Source organism: Thermobia domestica, chromosome 11 (assembly GCF_964235325.1).
Source record: "Thermobia domestica chromosome 11, izTheDome1.hap1.1, whole genome shotgun sequence".
Taxonomy (NCBI): Eukaryota; Metazoa; Arthropoda; class Insecta; order Zygentoma; family Lepismatidae; genus Thermobia; species Thermobia domestica.
Window position 1 is genome coordinate 268,103,347 of NC_137464.1, and position 17,609 is coordinate 268,120,955.

At 39.5% G+C, this 17,609-nt stretch overlaps 1 protein-coding gene across 4 annotated transcripts in view; it reads right to left on the reverse strand.

The window, feature by feature from the left end:
• Window positions 1–17,609, reverse strand: part of LOC145665074 (uncharacterized) — a 128,617-nt gene that overhangs the window by 70,741 nt on the left and 40,267 nt on the right. The window contains exon 1 of one of the 4 annotated variants that reach the window (XM_081732339.1): window positions 15,659–16,940. The exons of 2 other annotated variants lie outside the window; for them this stretch is intronic. The gene's annotated coding sequence lies outside the window, so the exon portion shown is untranslated. Of the gene's footprint in view, window positions 1–13,279; window positions 13,389–15,658; window positions 16,941–17,609 lie in introns of those variants that run through there. One more of the 4 variants, XM_081732340.1, reaches the window with a different exon arrangement.

Consider the following 17,609-nt stretch of genomic DNA (forward strand, 5'->3'; position numbering starts at 1 on the left):
AAGAAAAAGTTTTTAAGTAAGCCTAACCAAGCTAATCAATAATACAATGTTACGAAATTATCGATAAAATGTTGCTAATATTAGGTAGGTGCGACTGAAATGTCCAACCGATCATTGTCACTTGCAAAGATAAAAAAGGGAAAAATAAAATACCAGATTAATCAGTTGTCTCTAGATAAAGCTATCCTACTAAGAAGTGATTGATATAAAAAAAATCGCTGGGAGACATGTTAGGAAAATACAGTAGGCGAGAGACAGACTCTCTACCCTTCGATTTAGAAATACGGTTCGCGAGAAGGTTATTTAAGAAAAATAATAATACTGCAAATCATGAATAGTCCGCACTTTCGTTTGAGGGCGAGTATTGAAGTTCGTATGTAGGTTTGCACTGAAAGGAACATTAGAACACAATATCTATTGAATATTGCTGAGGGCTTGCGGACAGGTTTGCAGTGCAGTTCACGGGGTTCGATATTGTAACGATCCTAGCGAATTCCTGAGCCTTTCCCACTGTAAATTAAATTCGTGCGTAATTAGAACTCTATTTGTTTAAATTTAAAACTGTAGAACGTTATCACCTCTGCACCACGGGCAACACTCGCCAGTAATACTTTGTTTTCGCCTTTCTTTAAGCCCCATAAATATCTTTGTTCATAAATTTCTTTGTGTATAGTTTTGTAAATACGTGGCATGGACATTAAATTTTGACTTCTAGGCCATACGTATCTAATTACATACACACCTATAGAATGAACACAACGAACTTTTAAGATATTGTTTGTGTATGGAAAATTACACACGCAGCGCTGCACGGGAGACCCGTATGTATGGAATTTCATACACATGGCAGTCAACGTGTTAAGAAATGTAGGAAACGAAACGATCATTTACATAATTTATAAACATAAGTTAACATTTATTAACGCATGTAAGTGCAGTGGACTTAAGTTATTTCTCTCTCTCTGAACGCAACAGCGCTTATTGTGCCAAGGCATAGAAGATAACTTGTGGCACTCACGACTTTTGGGTGGTGTGCGGTCAGCACGGTAGTAGGTATATGCTCAAATCCAAAGAAAAGACCTATTAAAAGTAAAACTATGATATAGACTAATTTTACATATTATGCATCTGATAATCATGTTTTATAACATATAAATGCACTGCACTGAATCAGGAACGTATCCAGCATGAAGTCCTGGGGGCTGCCCCCTCTCAAACTCAAGCACTTTTTAATGAACTTGCTTTTATCTTTTTGAGGTTCTTCTATATGGATTTACTTCGAGTCAGTGTCTAAACTTTGGACAATGTGTTGTTGCCTTTTTCTAATTCTAAGAACATACCGTAATGCCATTGATTCCAGATGGAATTAAAAAACACTTTTAAATAGGATTAACGTTTCGTTTCCGTTTTGTTTATAGCTTTAATGTATTAGAACGATACACTCATTGCCTTCTTGCTATTTTTGTTATGTGATATACGTAGCAGACAGTTTTCCTTAGTTATAATATGTCTCTTGAAAATATGTTTTATTTTGTTTGTGCTACAATGCAGCTTGTTCAAAGTAAAACGGTTTATAAATAAAAAGTATGAAAAGTTTAAGAGAAATACAGAACTGTTGCGTTATTATTATTATTATTATTATTATTATTATTATTATTATTATTATTATTATTATTATTATTATAATTATAAGTAGTAGTAGTAGTAGTATTGATATTTTAGTGATATTTTTAAAACATTAGAATTACGTGCTTACAGGATTCGTATTAGGACCCCTCTGAAAAGGAAACCTGGACGCGTGTCTGCACTGAATGATAGACATACAAGGCATGGGGTAGACGGGTGCGCTAGGCGATAGATTCCAGAGCATCAAAAAATAAATTAAGTCCACAACTTGCAGTTCTTCTTACCGATTAATGCTATTTTTATCTGCAATGATATGTCAGATAATACGGTATGTGGAATAAACGAAGGTCAGATACGCGAGACCATGGTGTATTGGTGTTTCACGCACCTAAACCAGTAAAATATTTGTATAAAAGAATTATCTTTCGCTCGAATGTGTATGGTCGCTTACCTTACATTATAGTCTTATAAATGTATATTTTAGCTGAAAGCTAAAGAGAAACCAACTTCAGTAATTTCCTAAAGTTTTTTTCTCTTAAATAATGACAAACTTGCCATTTCATCACGTTTGATAGTAAGATGTCTGTTACTGTCCGCATATTTCCTTCACACTTTGTTGGAGACACAATTGTTCTTTTTCCAACAAAAGAGGATGAGAGAAGCTATACAACAGCATAAACTGAAAACAATAGCTATTAACAATTATAGTACTCTAATCCTGGATAAATACGTCATTAAAGGAAAATATCAATAAGTTATTTCCGTATTATATTGCTTCAGTTCTTATTAACATGAAAATTATATACTTTCTATTATGTTTTGTAAAAAAAATGGGATGGGATGGGATTTGATCTGGTGTCAAAATAGTATAAGAACTAGTAGTCCACCACACTACCCACCTATCCACGGGAACTGCTTTCTGCTTGTTCCCTTTTTCTTAACAAATAAATGCTCATAGCCATAGTGCGTATCACTTTCAACCTTAAGATAAGAGTTTTCTTGTTTCTATATTTTCGTACGACATCTTGGTTACAGAATCTAATTTATATTTGGCAGACAATCTAGACACTACGTTTAAACCAATAAATGCAATATTTTACTCCACTTCCCAGTTCCTTCATTCAACTTTCCGACTGCTAATTGGAAATTCTTTGCACAATCGTGCTGTGCTACTGCGAAAATTCCTCGAAAGCATGCAAAACCGAGCATAATTTTCTTTTTCGCTTATAATTTTATTATTTTATATTATTTGGAAATATCTCCTTAGTTGGGTTGCTTTCTATTATCACCACTTACTAATAACAGAATTTTATCCATAAATGTAAGGAAAACGGAATAAATGCGAAAATTCGTGAGTTACAGTATACATGCAATTTTTTTGAGCATGGGGGTACAACAAATATATTTACTAACTCACGCTATACCATATGAAAAATCTATTACGAGATTTCATGATAGGGCGGAAGTATATGAAACCAATTATAGGGAACGAAAGTCTTCATAAGGAAAGCAATGACAACGGCGTTAGACTCGTGAACTTTGAAGCATCCAAGAATCTTATCGTGAGGAGTACAGAATTCTCACATCGACACTCATAATATACTAGAACCTCACCGAATGAATGAAAAAAAAAATCACGTTTTAACAGATAGAAGTGGACAGTCTAACACACTGTTTTCCAACATATGGGCTGCGGGCCAGCTCACACTAGGCATATTCGTAATGTACGTTACTTAGATTTCAACCAATTCAGAAAAAAATAATACAAAAACCAAAAAGAAGAAATAGCAAAAAATATCAACCAAAAAAAAAATTAAAGATTAATGCAAAATAAATCTCAACATAACAACTTCCCTAACTCCACAAGATGTGCTAGGCATGTGCCATTTAGGTGTCCCAGCTACTTTTCAGGTACCCGACACTTGGTACATATGGTATTCATGTGCTAAGTATGTATTTTAGCTTCCTAAAGTTTTAGGTACTTGTTACTCCTAATTGATATTTGCGACTAGGATATTTTCGTACCACAAATGTAGCATTTATATACCTGGCTCAGTTTCGCACTGTGATAGTCATTTGTTTTTATGTCGTCACAGGGAACATATATCTTTCATATTCGAGGTACTTCATTTAGGTGCATACTTTTTCAGATACTTATGACACATAATTGATATCTGGAGCGACGCACGAATGACAGTCAGCTGTTTGCATTTGCTCATGCGCAGTGGTTTCTCGCGCTTTCTGCTCCACTTTCTGTCCTTCTAGTACACAATCGCTTAGAAAAAAGAAGCAACAAATGCATCAAACATGGAAGATGAATTTAGAAGAAAGGAATGACATAGCTGATCAATAAGAATTAAGATGAAAATTTTATACATATGTGAACAGTTAATTATTTACATAGTTAGGGATAAAGAATTGTATTTTTTACGTGCCAACTGTCGCCGATCATTTGAAAGTGAATATGGAAGAACCATGAAATAAAGTAAAGAGACGAGTGATTTTGTTATAAAATTACATGGCGAGCGGACTTTATTGATCCGAAACGGTTATCGTCGAATATACAGGGTTACAAGAGCACTCTGAATAGCCAAATTGAGAAGACACCAAGGGTTTATCCCTCTACAAGCGACCTTTTCTTCATCACTTCCGTGGCTAATAGCCGGTGGCAATAGCTGAGTGCTCTCGGGCGTTCGGCTTCGGCTCATGAGGCGCAATCCACTGGGGGTTCGAATCCCTTTGAAGAGCAAGATCGGAATTTTAACTGTTCTGGATATTTATGTATTCGTGTCCATGTCGAATTTGGTAACGGTCAAAGAGGCCTTGTATACGAGGAAACTCGGGTTACTTAGGAAACTGAAGTACGCTCAGTTGATTTTTTTTTTATAAAAAGGTCGGAAGAGCACGAGCCTACTAATCAAAAGGTTGGTGGTTCGCGCCCACCCCCGAGCATTTTTTTTTACTTTTTAAAGTGTTTTTCAGACTCGCCTTAATGTAAACAAATTATGCATAGAGGCGATTTAACATATTTTGGGGGAGTACTTTTCGCTTACGGTATGGGGAAGAACATACCTAGAACATACTAGGTAAGTTCCCCAGGTACATGTCAGACATGTGCCTAGTGGCAGACATAGACTGTGACTATCACTTGCCATCCATGTGATTTCTCTCTCATAAGTACATAAGACACATACTGGGTACATTCCCATGTACCGGTACCTGAGGGAACATGATAGTCATATGCCTGCTATGTAATTTGGTGACTTGAGTTGAGTTGATTTTGAGTTTAACGTCCCGTTCAGCAGCGAGGCTATATGAGACGTGGACCTACTGATTAACGTGGAATCCGAACCACATGAGCTCCCGCCGGGATGCTATGTAATTGTGCTGTTAGGGTTAAGCTATTAATATGCAAGCATCACCTGCTTTAAAATATTAATTCGGATTAATAAACTAGGCCGTATATTATTACTATTATATTAAGTGTCCTGCTTTTTGAGAGGTTCTGGGACTAATGTTTTTAATTTTAGGTTTGAGTCTGGAAATGCTTCTTCTACGTTTCTCTATCTTCAGCTTCCTTTTTTAACTCTCAATATTTTCTTCTATTTTTCAAATCATCGACGAGTTGTATTCTAGTTCCAATTCCTCGTCTTCTATCGGAATACACCGGTTGGGAACCACTGCCACGAGGATTACACTAAAGTTTTCATTTTTTACTTCTAAACCTTTGACTAAATAACATTTTCAAAAATATTAACCTCCGATTTCCTTCAAGAATGATTCCTTAACCCTTGTCACCAGGAGGCAATAGCTGCTGCACCATCGCGGAGAGTATGTACACAAATAACCACAACGAACAATACCTGAAAATACTCTTCAAACGCTATAGGCAAGATCAAAAAATGTGTAACCAAATGGTAACGAAAACTCGTTTTAACCATATTCTATTTAAACATCGGCTTATTTTGCATGTTCTACATACTGTAAAATTCAGTTATTATATTTACTTTAAGTATGTACTCTTCCATGATTCCGGTAGTCTTAAAGCAATAGTTTACGTTGACGATTGACAAAATTTTCTGTATGCTTGTCTCTTGTACTGGTTTGTTTGAAGTTCAACACTGACAAACAGTACAAGACCTACAGCTTAACGTGGGATTTGATTTACATGAACTACCAGCAGGAATCGAAGTCGGTCTTCCGTACTCAAGGTGCGTACGTTAACCATATGTAAAGGAATCAATGTGTCTTTGCTTCGATTCACAAAGACTGTTATTAATAATGCATTGAGTTATGCAGACAATGATGTTGGTGACAGGTTTCTATTAATTTTATTTGTGTTTTGTGGAGTTTGTGTGTAGAGTGCTTGCGTCCTGAACTGTCAACAGTCAACTGGTTGTTGTTTTGCTACATCAGCAATTTATGAATGTTATGTATTTATTGTAATAAAGTTACGAGAGACACCTTCCTGTCTCCTCCCAACACCTAAAACCACACCTCCTATGACGTCTGGGACTCGCTTTCGATATCAACCAGAATAGTCACCGAGCCTGGGGGCCCTCCTTAAATAGCCCCGGTTACTTCCGTCTCGGGGAGTAGCGTTATAGATTTGAAGCCGGGAGTAACGGTGCGGAGTGGAAGCTAATCTCGGACTTCTCCTACGAACTGGCGGATGCCCGCGATATCCCGCCAATAGTCCAGGACCAGATCCATAGCAAGATACCAGGAGACCAGAGAGGGACCAACGCACGCCCGGACGTCATGAAGGTACACCTACCCTAACCGATAATCCTAACCCTAGCCCTGTCTCTCTTCTTTCATAGAATTTCTTCGTTATTAACTCTAATATCCCAATGATCTTTTACTTTAAAGGACAGCCGTCCGAATCCAGTGCCTGTGAACTGAGCTAAATTCCCCACTTTAGTTCTTCTGACGGCTTGTGTGTAGGTGGAGTTTCCTTTCATTTTTCCTCGACCACACACCCTTTATATGGTGGAGATGTGGCTTTTTACTCTTTCTTTTTACTCCTGCTAGTGTCCTACTTGGTGGAGAATTGTTTTTACCCTGTCAGTTCTATCTCTGCATGTTTTTAGGTCAATCTTCTAGTAGTGCATGTTTTTCTTGTTTTCTTTTCTGGCCAATAGCTGTTGTTGGAGCAGGCATTTCAGTGCCGAGTCTAGACTGGTTTTCTTGCGGGAGTGTAGCACACGCACCCCGATCGAGACCAGTTATTGGGCGTATCTCCGCAACAGACGGATGGTTTCACCAGAGTGGAGGCCAATAAGCTCTCTTGTCTATTGGGTCTTTCGCATTTCACTACTTTTGCAGTGAGGCATTTTTGCCGAGTCTGTGCGAGGTTTATTGCGGAGGTATGGACGTACCCCGAGCAGAACCTTGCTAAGGGCGTAGCACTGTACGAGGAGGGTTTCACCCTATTGTGAATGCTCTTTTGGTGTGCGTCTTACTTTCGAGCAAAAAGTACTACTTTAGCGTCGAGGCCTTTTGGTCGAGTCCGCACACGGAGGTCATTGCGTTCAGATGGAACTTCTGACCGATCTGACTTCCTCGTTTAGGGGCGTAGTGGCGCTAGAGTCCGAGAGGTTCTCCTCAATTGGAAAATAGCTCACCTATGTATCCTCTTATTTTTTGCATGACACTTGGGTCCTGGCGAGATGTCTTTTTTTCTAACTCTCTCCGAAGTATAGTGCGTTTCTTATTTTTTGTGTATATTAGCGTATTCTCGGTATTATTTTATTATTTTTAAGTTAATTATTGAGTTATAGTATTAATGTGATGTGTAGTTGTGTGCCCAAATTTTTAGAGATTTTTGTCTATGTTGCGTTACTTACATGAGGAGTTAGGTGTGCCTACAGAAGAAATCTTAGACCACAGCGATACTGTATATTTTGAGCCTGCCGCGTGTTCTTCCCCTAAGTCCGCTAAGGTTACGCGCCAATATTTGTATAACTTACGTAGGCAGTTACGTTTATCCGATACCTTCTCTGAGATTTCTGGGTCCTCTTCCATTTCTTTAAGTCCTAAAGTATCAGATATGGCATCTGCAGCGAATAATGCAGGAGGCGAAGGTCCCGTCCAATATATGAATTCGATTATTAGACCTGAGCCGTTTTATGCTCGTTTCGGGGAGGATGTGGACAGATTTTTGAGGAAATACGAAACTGTGGCCGAAGTCAACGGCTGGACAGGAGCCCGTAAGAAGTTAATTTTAGGGTCATTACTGAAAGGAGGTGCTGAAAATTGGTATTCAGCAATCGAGTCAAAACCCGAATTTGCGCAGTGGAATTATGACCAGTTTAAAGAACGAATCCGTCAAACCTTTAAAGATCATGCGCTTCCCCACTTTACTGTTGCGCAGATGAGGGCTCGAGAGCAAGGTACGGATGAGAGCGTGATGGACTACGTTTACTCAAAACAGGATCTCATTCTTAGATCAGATCCTACAGCCTCAGAAAAAGCACAAATACAGTACATTATCGAAGGTCTTCAACCTGAATATTTTCGTGCTGTTATTAAAAAAGAATATGAAAATCTCGCTGCACTCGTCGATGAGTTAATATTAGAGGAAAAAGCACGATTGCTGACAAAGAGGAAGGAATTAGATCAGTTCATTAAAAAGAACTCAGTGCTTTTGCAGTCTGCCTTGGTCAGCAATAAGCCGGCAGACAGCCTTCCTTATGTAACAGCTGCTGACGCAGCATATAGACAGGAAACAGCTGTTAGAGCTGCTGACTCGCCACGAGAGCAAACGCAGCAGAGTAATGACGTCAATGGCCGTTTGCTTGAATTACAGCAACAATTATCTAAGTTAACGTTGCAAATATCCGCTTTTTCTGATGGCAGTAAAAACAAAAACAATGACAATGGCTCACGCAATAGAAGAAATAACAATAGACGAAACTTTCCACGTAATAACAGGCAACAAAACAATGATAATGGTGCCAATAGTTTTCATGTGCCCCAAACCGATCCTAACCGGTCCGAATCAAATACAGGGTCGTCCCAAAACAACGACTCCTCAAAAAAGGGACCTATTATCTGTTTTCGATGCAAAGGCCCTAATCATATCGCTAGATATTGCAGGGCGACTTTAAACTAACTGCTAGGGTAGCAAATTGGACCACTGCTACCCATTCTCTCCGAATTACGGTCCCTCTTTTCACCCAGAATGAGTTGCCTCATATCAGTGTTATTATGGGAGGAGTCCAGACTGAATTTATGCTCGACAGTGGCAGCCAGGTCAGTTGCGTCGGTTCGAATTTAGTACCAGAAAGTGCTAGGAGATATCGCATCAATACTCGTTTACGAGGTGTTACTGGCAAGTTTATACAGGTTTCTGAGTTGGCGATTCTCCAGTTTGATATTAATGGGAGACGTTTCTCTCATGTGTTTCGAGTTATTCCACACTTTGACTATGGTCCCTTGCTTGGAGCTGACTTTTTGAATATTCATAGAGCCTTAATTGATTATGATAGTAATACCTTTACTCTTTCTTACTTTGGTCGTTTACCGTCTCGTTCATTGCCGAGGCGAAATTTAGAGGTGCATTTATCCAAAGTCCTTACAAGTAAAGTTGCTAGCTGTTCTACTCCTGTTTTTCGAGTTTTTGAAAATACTGTGTTGCCACCGCGGTCACATACTTTGGTCCGTCTCCGAAATTCGCTTGATATCACCGGAAAAAAGTTGTTATTGTCCCCGTCTCAGCGAATTGAAGAGTTATTGGGAATTTTTATCCCACGAGTTTTAGTAAATGGTGAGACACCAGTCGTTTATGTGACCAACCCCACCACCACCCCAGTGAAGTTACGCATGGGAACAGTTCTTGGTCTGGCAGAGGACTTTGAGGAGGTGCCTGTTGATTCGGATGAAGTTGTGGCAAACACCACGGAGGAATACACCCCACCACCAGAGCAGTTAGCCGCATCACAGAAGATGTGTGATCCCACCCGAGTGGACGTCAATCAAGACCTCGCCCCGGAGGACAAGGAAAAATTTTACGATCTTATCCGCTCCTTCGCGGATGTCTTCTCTTGGTCGGACACAGACGTGGGCGTCGCTAGAGGCTTTGAACATGAAATTAGGCTATCTGATGAGACCCCAGTGAACAAGGCTCCGTATTCAGTACCTTACCACCTTCGAGATGTCGTCAAAAAACAGTTGGATCTTCTCCTACGTCAGAATGTAATCTCGGCAGAGACTTCCCCATGGAATCACCCTATTATTTTGGTCAGAAAACGCTCTGGAGACTTCAGATTCGTTTCGGACCTCAGATTTTTAAACCTGCAATCGATGCCCTGTAATTATCCGACGCCACCGATGGAGGACATCTTAGGACGCATGGCGGGAAAGCTTTTTTACACGAGTTCTGACATGAAAGCCGGATTCTTCCAAATTAAGCTTACTAAGAAGAGTAGGGAGTGCACAGGATTCTCAATTCCAGGCTTCGGATCCTATGTATACAACTGCCTACCGATGGGGCACATTTCAAGTGCCGCAGCGTTGAATAGGTTGGTGAAATTAACGCTTGCTGGAGTTCCTTCATCAAACATCATGTATTATGTGGACGACTTTTATGTAGTTTCCAGTAGTGTGGCTGAAATGCTCGACTTATGCAAGATTCTGTTTGAACGACTTCGTTCCAGAGGTTTAAAGTTGTCCCCCGAGAAGACCAAAATCGCTCACCACTCTTTGGTCGTACTTGGCCACAAGCTTGGGAGTTTTGGGATGTCCGTTTCCGATAAGATGTTGGACACCATTAGAGATTACAAGAGGCCACGGACGAAGAAACAAGTCAAGAGTTTTCTTGGAGTTTGCTCCTTTTTGCGGCGTTATGTCAAGGATTTTGCGATTATCGCGGATCCTCTTCAGAAGTTGATGAAGAAGGATGTTGATTTTACCTGGGGTAAATCCCAGCAGGATTCCTTTGAAGCGCTGAAGACCGCCATCTTGGAAGCTCCAACCTTATTGGCCTATAAACCCGAACGTGACTTGCATATATACACGGATGCTTCGATCCGAGGTTTGGCTGCCGTCGCAAAACAACCCGTATCCGACGATCCCGAATCTGAACTGGTGCCTATTGCATTCGCATCCCGTGCAGTGGGGCCTGCTGAGAAGAATCTTTCTGTTTACCATCTAGAACTCCTAGCTCTGCTATATGCCTTGCGCTCTTTCCGCTATTTTGTTTTGGGAAGACATTTTTTCCTTCACACGGACTCCAAAGCCATAACATATTTAAAGAATAGCAAGAACTTAACTGGAAAACTAGCTCGTTGGCTCACGGAAATTGAAGCTTACCATTTTACTATATCTCACGTCGCCGCAGCCAGCAATGTAGAGGCTGATGCTTTCAGCCGTTTTGTTAATCACAAGCGTGATATTACCGATGAGGATGCAAGTGCGGCGGATCCCCGGATATTTTTCATTGAAGATAACGATGCTATTGATCTCAGAAAAGCTCAACGAGAAGATCAATACTTTAGCAAGATTATCGCCTACTTGGAGGATGCTCCTGACAAGGATCCTGCTTTCGAGCGAAGAGCGTCACACTTTACCATGAGGAACTCTACCCTATACAAAGTCAACTCCACGCCTCTTGGAAAAGTTCATTTAGTCGCTGTGCCACTGTCCTTGAGAGACCGAGTTTTTGAGAAGTGCCATGCTGAAAAACTCGCAGCAAACCACGCTGGATTTTCCAAAACGTATAATTTGCTATTAAAGTCTGTATACTTTTTGGACATGAAGAAATTTGTCTATCGGAAGTGCAAGGAATGTATTGTTTGTCAAGTGTTGAAGAAGAGGAGTGGCAAGCCTCTAGGAAATCTACAGACCCATCCCAGCGTTCCACCCTTCTATAGGATATATATAGATTTTTCCGGGAAATACCCCAGCAACAACATCCTTAAACACAGTTATTTGGTTGTTTGTGTCGACGAGGGAACTCGATTCTGTATAGCTGCTTCTTTGCCCGATACATCAGCTGCTTCTGTATCTCAATTTTTGTACGAGCAAGTTATTTTGAAATATGGTCTTTTTTCTGAATTGGCATGCGACCGTGGCTCAGCTTTTACGAGTCAAGTCTTCAAGGAACTGTGTAATACCTTTGATATCCAATTACACTTTGCAGATGTGGCAGGACACTATTCTTTAGGTCAGGTGGAAGTCGCCATAAGACATATTGAACAGCAACTGAAACTTGCATTGGACAAAGATAACCAGTCCAATTGGATTGAACTTTTACCACAGATTGTTTTTTCCTATAACGTCACATGTAATTTGAGTATGCAGATTTCTCCATTTGAGTGCCTCCATGGCTTTTCTCCTAAACTATTACATTCTGCCATGTTGGACACACAGTGTCAATTTTCAGATAACCAAGATCGTTTAGAACGTTTAAGATATATACGGGAAAGAGCCCATGATAACTTGTATAAAAGATTTTTGATTTCCGCTAAATCGTACAACAAAAAGAAGAAACAGCAAACTTTTAAGAAAGGCGATCTGGTTTGGATTTTTGATTCAACCGTTAAGAAAGGTAACTGTAAAGCTTTCTCAGGGAAATACTTTGGTCCAGGTATAATTCAAGGAAGCAAACATGACAACAGTTACTATGTAAAGTTTCGGACAGGACATGGGCAAATTAAGATTGATTCTTTCGCTGTTGACCGTTTAAAAAAGTATTACCCACCAGGAAAAGATGCTGAAAAGGATGTTCAGAAGCTAGATGCCTCTTCCCCTACTGTCTTAGGTGAAGGTGCCAAGGATCCCGCGCTACCAGCTGTTAATGGAGATTTCGCCCAATTCTTAGTTGAAGAACCAAATTTAGACAGAGATGATGCTGTTCCTGATTGTATGTTTGTCAGGGATATAGTTTCTATGGTGGACCTACCGACTTGGTACGACATGGCTTCCCCCACCTCAACCTTAAAAGATAGAATGTGCCCAAAGTTTTCAGCCAACCACGAGATCAACAAGAAAATAGCCCTATATTTTGGAAGTATTACCTCGCTCTCCGGAGACTGTATAGTGAACAGTACGAACACGTCATTGGAGCCACGTGGAGGTGTTGACCGAGCGATCCACCAGGCTGCTGGACCAGACTTACTTCAGGACTGCGAGAAGATTAGTCACCTAAAAGTTGGAGATGTTTGTGTCACCAATGCCTATAACCTCCCTGCCTCCTACGTCATACACGTTAGCGCTCCACCAGACAAGAACCCAAGGAAACTACAAGCGTGCTATGAAAAAGCCTTAAGTCTCGCATTGAAGAGTGGCTTTAGATCCATAGCCTTTCCGAACATTGCCACCGGGATTTTCTTTTTTCCCAAGGAAGAAGCATGCCGTATTGCTTTGGATTGCATACGGAAGTTTTTGGAAGAGAATTTGGATTTGGTGGACATGGTTGTGTTCTGTCAATTTGACAAAGAAAATCAACGAACGTACGAGCGATTGATGCATGTTTACTTTCCACAATAGACCTGAAAGAGAACACATATTTTAATTATATTGGATTAGTTTGTTACTGGCCTACCAGGGAACTATAATCTAGATTAGTACGTGTATGTTATGGACGGACTATGTATAGTCGTCCTGCTGTATGTGTCAGAAGCAAAGAAAAAAATAACATGCAAATTACCACCACCATTCGTGCAACCGAAGAAATCCCGCTAGAATTCTCTTTTTTTTCTCCCTTGTCTTTTGTTATTTACTCAATGACAATAATTTGAGATGACGTACCTGGAATTACAGAAATTGAAAATTAACCATACTGAGTTTGTTGTTAAGCGATTTAATAACTTACATACTACTTATTTTATTGTGATCCCAATATTAGTCGTAATTTTGAGTTTGGCAACGCTCATTCAGTGTTTCTTGATATGTAATTTGAGACGTCAAGTCCGTTCTGTACAACCCAGGGAATCTTAAGTTTTTTTTCTCTCTTTATGTATAAGCAGAATCGTTATATGCATTATTTTGTGTCTATGTTTGTTTGGATCTATGACTCATGGTTGTTGGAATCGGAATTTGCTTCTGTTGTTTGGTTCCTGTTTTATCATAGTGTTCCCGGGATGATTTTGTTTTACAGGACCATACAGTGTTGTTTGTGTCGTGACAGATTGATTTGTCAGGTTATTGACGTTTTAGTTTACCTGTCCTTGGTGTCTGAAGTCAAATTCCACCTTATGTTAAATGAGTCAAGTTATTGTTTTTTTTTTCAACACAAAAAGGGAAGAAGGGAGTTTTGTGAAGTTTATTTTCCGTGATGTGTCCATTTTTCGGACAAGAGAAATATTTGAGTTTTGTTGAGTAATTCTCCTTTGTGTTGAAGTGTTGCAATACCCTTTTTTTTTACGATACCTTATTTGAGTGGGCACGTTTTGCCCAGCTATTTTTGGATAATAGCAGTCTTGAAAGATGCATATTTTACCCTAGAATTTCTGCTTTTGATTTAGCCCTGAAGATTTAGGAGGTACTAGATTTAGCCACTAAGCGATACAAAATATCAGTTTTCATGCTTATTTAGACATTTGTTTTTTTTAGATACTTCTGGCTTTTTGCTCCTGTTTTTTAACAGTGAGAGCGGAAGAAACCTTCTCATTCCGTGACACCGCCTGGGTTGTTGTCCACGTGCTCGAGATATCTTTATTATCTATTGGAATTCTCTTACTTTATAAACTATACAAGCGGCATTTTAATGACCGATTCCGTCAAAATATTAGTGATAAGCAATGTCTACCCTTATCTACAGTGACATCTGTTTCGGAATCTCGCCCCGTGATCAACAACACACGAGATTCTACAAAAACTCATTTCTTACGTAATTATCTCACTTATTTGTAGTTTTGCCGCTAGTTGCCTACCAAGTATTTTGGTTACGTTTCATCAATTTAAGTAAACTTCTACTGGGATCACAATTATTTTGATTCTGAGTATACCTACCACCTCAACAATGAAACCTAGCGTACGTACATTTCAAACATACAATTGGTTTATTACATTAATTTTTCTTTCTTCGGTCCCCTTTTGTGCCCCCGACCCCCCCCCCATGTTACTGGAATAATCATAATATTTTTTTTTTAGCCGAGTGCTAGGCGGCATAACCTGGCCCCGTTCCTGTTTTTGAGAAGATTAGCTGAAACAGGAAATGGTTTCAGCCTTATGATTATTCTGGTCCCACCCTCATACACCCTCCCTCCCTCCAAGATTGCCTTGTGTTGATTCTGTGTTGTATGGTATTATTTGGTCGTTGGGCACCAATTACAAGTCATATTAATGCTTAATTTTTGTTTCTTTTTTAAATTTTGTCTTGTTCTTCCTCTATTTCTCTTCCCCCGTACGTTTACTTTTTGTTTTTCTACTGTACTAAGATTAGCCTTGCACTTACGTTCCAACTACTTAATTTTTTTTTATTTTTTTTTACCGCATCTACATTTTGTAACCTTTTTTTTACTTTTCCTCCCACATTCTCATTCTACGCAGTCTCAGTTCTCTCTAGTCAATTCTATGCTATTTTAATTTCATACCTAAAACCTGTTTCTTTCTCCCTCCCATGCCTTCATTAAGCAGCAAATGAAGAAGAGGTTGCCGTCCATCGTAGACCTTCAAGAGGCCACCGCCCCCCCCCCCAGGAATGCTACATCGAGTACATATGGATTGATTGTGGATCACTGTTTTACTTTTCCAGCAAGATGCAGCGTTTTTTTTTAAATAAAAGCTTCGGATGGACCGTTACGAGGATAGCGTCTTCTGACGCCATATTGGATTTTCATCTGAAACTCATCTGTGTGCCTGTGTTTTCTACCCGTAATCTTCTATTATTCACCTTTTTTCCTCTCTTTTACCTTTGGAGATTATAACTCTATTTTCTATATCACACAATTCTGCCGTGAAACCCTGTCACACTTCAGTAGTTACATGACCCCTCCCTTCCCTCCTTAATTCACATTGTTTTTTTCCCTCCCCGTTCTAACTAACCCATAGCTTATTTTCTCAACCCTTTTCATAACTACTTTACCTTATTTATTCTACCTAGAGTTCCTCTTCGATACTCATCAGTTGAACTTTTTTTTCTTGAATACGAACTAATACAAATAATTATAATACCCGTCTTCGTTCCATTACACTGCATCATTCGACGATATGTGCTTCGTATCTGTTCAGACTACAGCGCCGTCCTAGTGGAAGCTTTTTGATCTACGGCCAGCCAGGCCATCTTCATTCTTGGAAGTGCTATCGTCAAAGACTACTGACCGATATGTTTTCAAGGGCTCCGAGTCAGCAAATTTTTCTTAAGGTCTTACGTGGTTATAAACAATTCCACGTGCTTTTGTGTTTACATGGACATGTGCTTCAATGAACGCTTCTTTATACGTCAAGTGAACGTTTATTGTGTTTACAAATATATATATGGATATGTGTGCTTTTGTCCTTTTTTTAACGCAAAAGACAAAGAAAGAAAAGTGCAGTAATACGAAGAAGACTGGAACTTCTAACCTAAATATCGAATTATTAACATTTATTTTGTTTTCTGTGTTGTTTTCATTTTATTTTGGTGTTTTTTTTTCTTCGGTGATAAGTATATATACACATGATTATCAATTTAGTGGTGCATATTATCCAATGAACGATGATATAAAATAAACTTGTTTTTTTTTTATATATCTTCAGTTCCAGACGGGGGAGTGTAAAGGAATCAATGTGTCTTTGCTTCGATTCACAAAGACTGTTATTAATAATGCATTGAGTTATGCAGACAATGATGTTGGTGACAGGTTTCTATTAATTTTATTTGTGTTTTGTGGAGTTTGTGTGTAGAGTGCTTGCGTCCTGAACTGTCAACAGTCAACTGGTTGTTGTTTTGCTACATCAGCAATTTATGAATGTTATGTATTTATTGTAATAAAGTTACGAGAGACACCTTCCTGTCTCCTCCCAACACCTAAAACCACACCTCCTATGACGTCTGGGACTCGCTTTCGATATCAACCAGAATAGTCACCGAGCCTGGGGGCCCTCCTTAAATAGCCCCGGTTACTTCCGTCTCGGGGAGTAGCGTTATAGATTTGAAGCCGGGAGTAACGGTGCGGAGTGGAAGCTAATCTCGGACTTCTCCTACGAACTGGCGGATGCCCGCGATATCCCGCCAATAGTCCAGGACCAGATCCATAGCAAGATACCAGGAGACCAGAGAGGGACCAACGCACGCCCGGACGTCATGAAGGTACACCTACCCTAACCGATAATCCTAACCCTAGCCCTGTCTCTCTTCTTTCATAGAATTTCTTCGTTATTAACTCTAATATCCCAATGATCTTTTACTTTAAAGGACAGCCGTCCGAATCCAGTGCCTGTGAACTGAGCTAAATTCCCCACTTTAGTTCTTCTGACGGCTTGTGTGTAGGTGGAGTTTCCTTTCATTTTTCCTCGACCACACACCCTTTATACATAGAGCCACAAGAAAATTCTCTTTTGTATTGAATCTCGCCAAGGCTTTTTTTCCCACATTGATGCAAGGCAACAATTCTGCGTCTGTTTTCAGTTACTTAGATTCTGTACTTCAGTGAAAACAATTACGGTCACATTTACTGCCCGATTACCGTCACATTTACTGCCAACCGATTACCCTAAACATTTATGGTATTACTGTAATATTTATGGTCATAGGCCATGAAAAGGCCGTATTTATGCCCTATTACCATAACTTTAACACTAATACCGTAATTGCTTACAGTGTTGCGCCCGACTTAGCTTGTAGATTTTATGAGAACTGTAGAATTTTTAGTGTTTATGTGTAATTTTTTTCTATACGCTTTTTCCTTTCTTGGTGTAATGAGTTTACTTCAGAATGAAAAGTTCTGCTGGCGATTGAAGTACAAAACGACGACTGAATTTTGAAGCAGAAAAAACATAAATTGCTTAACTTCAGCAACATATGAAATCACGATACAAATGTTGCAGATGCTAAA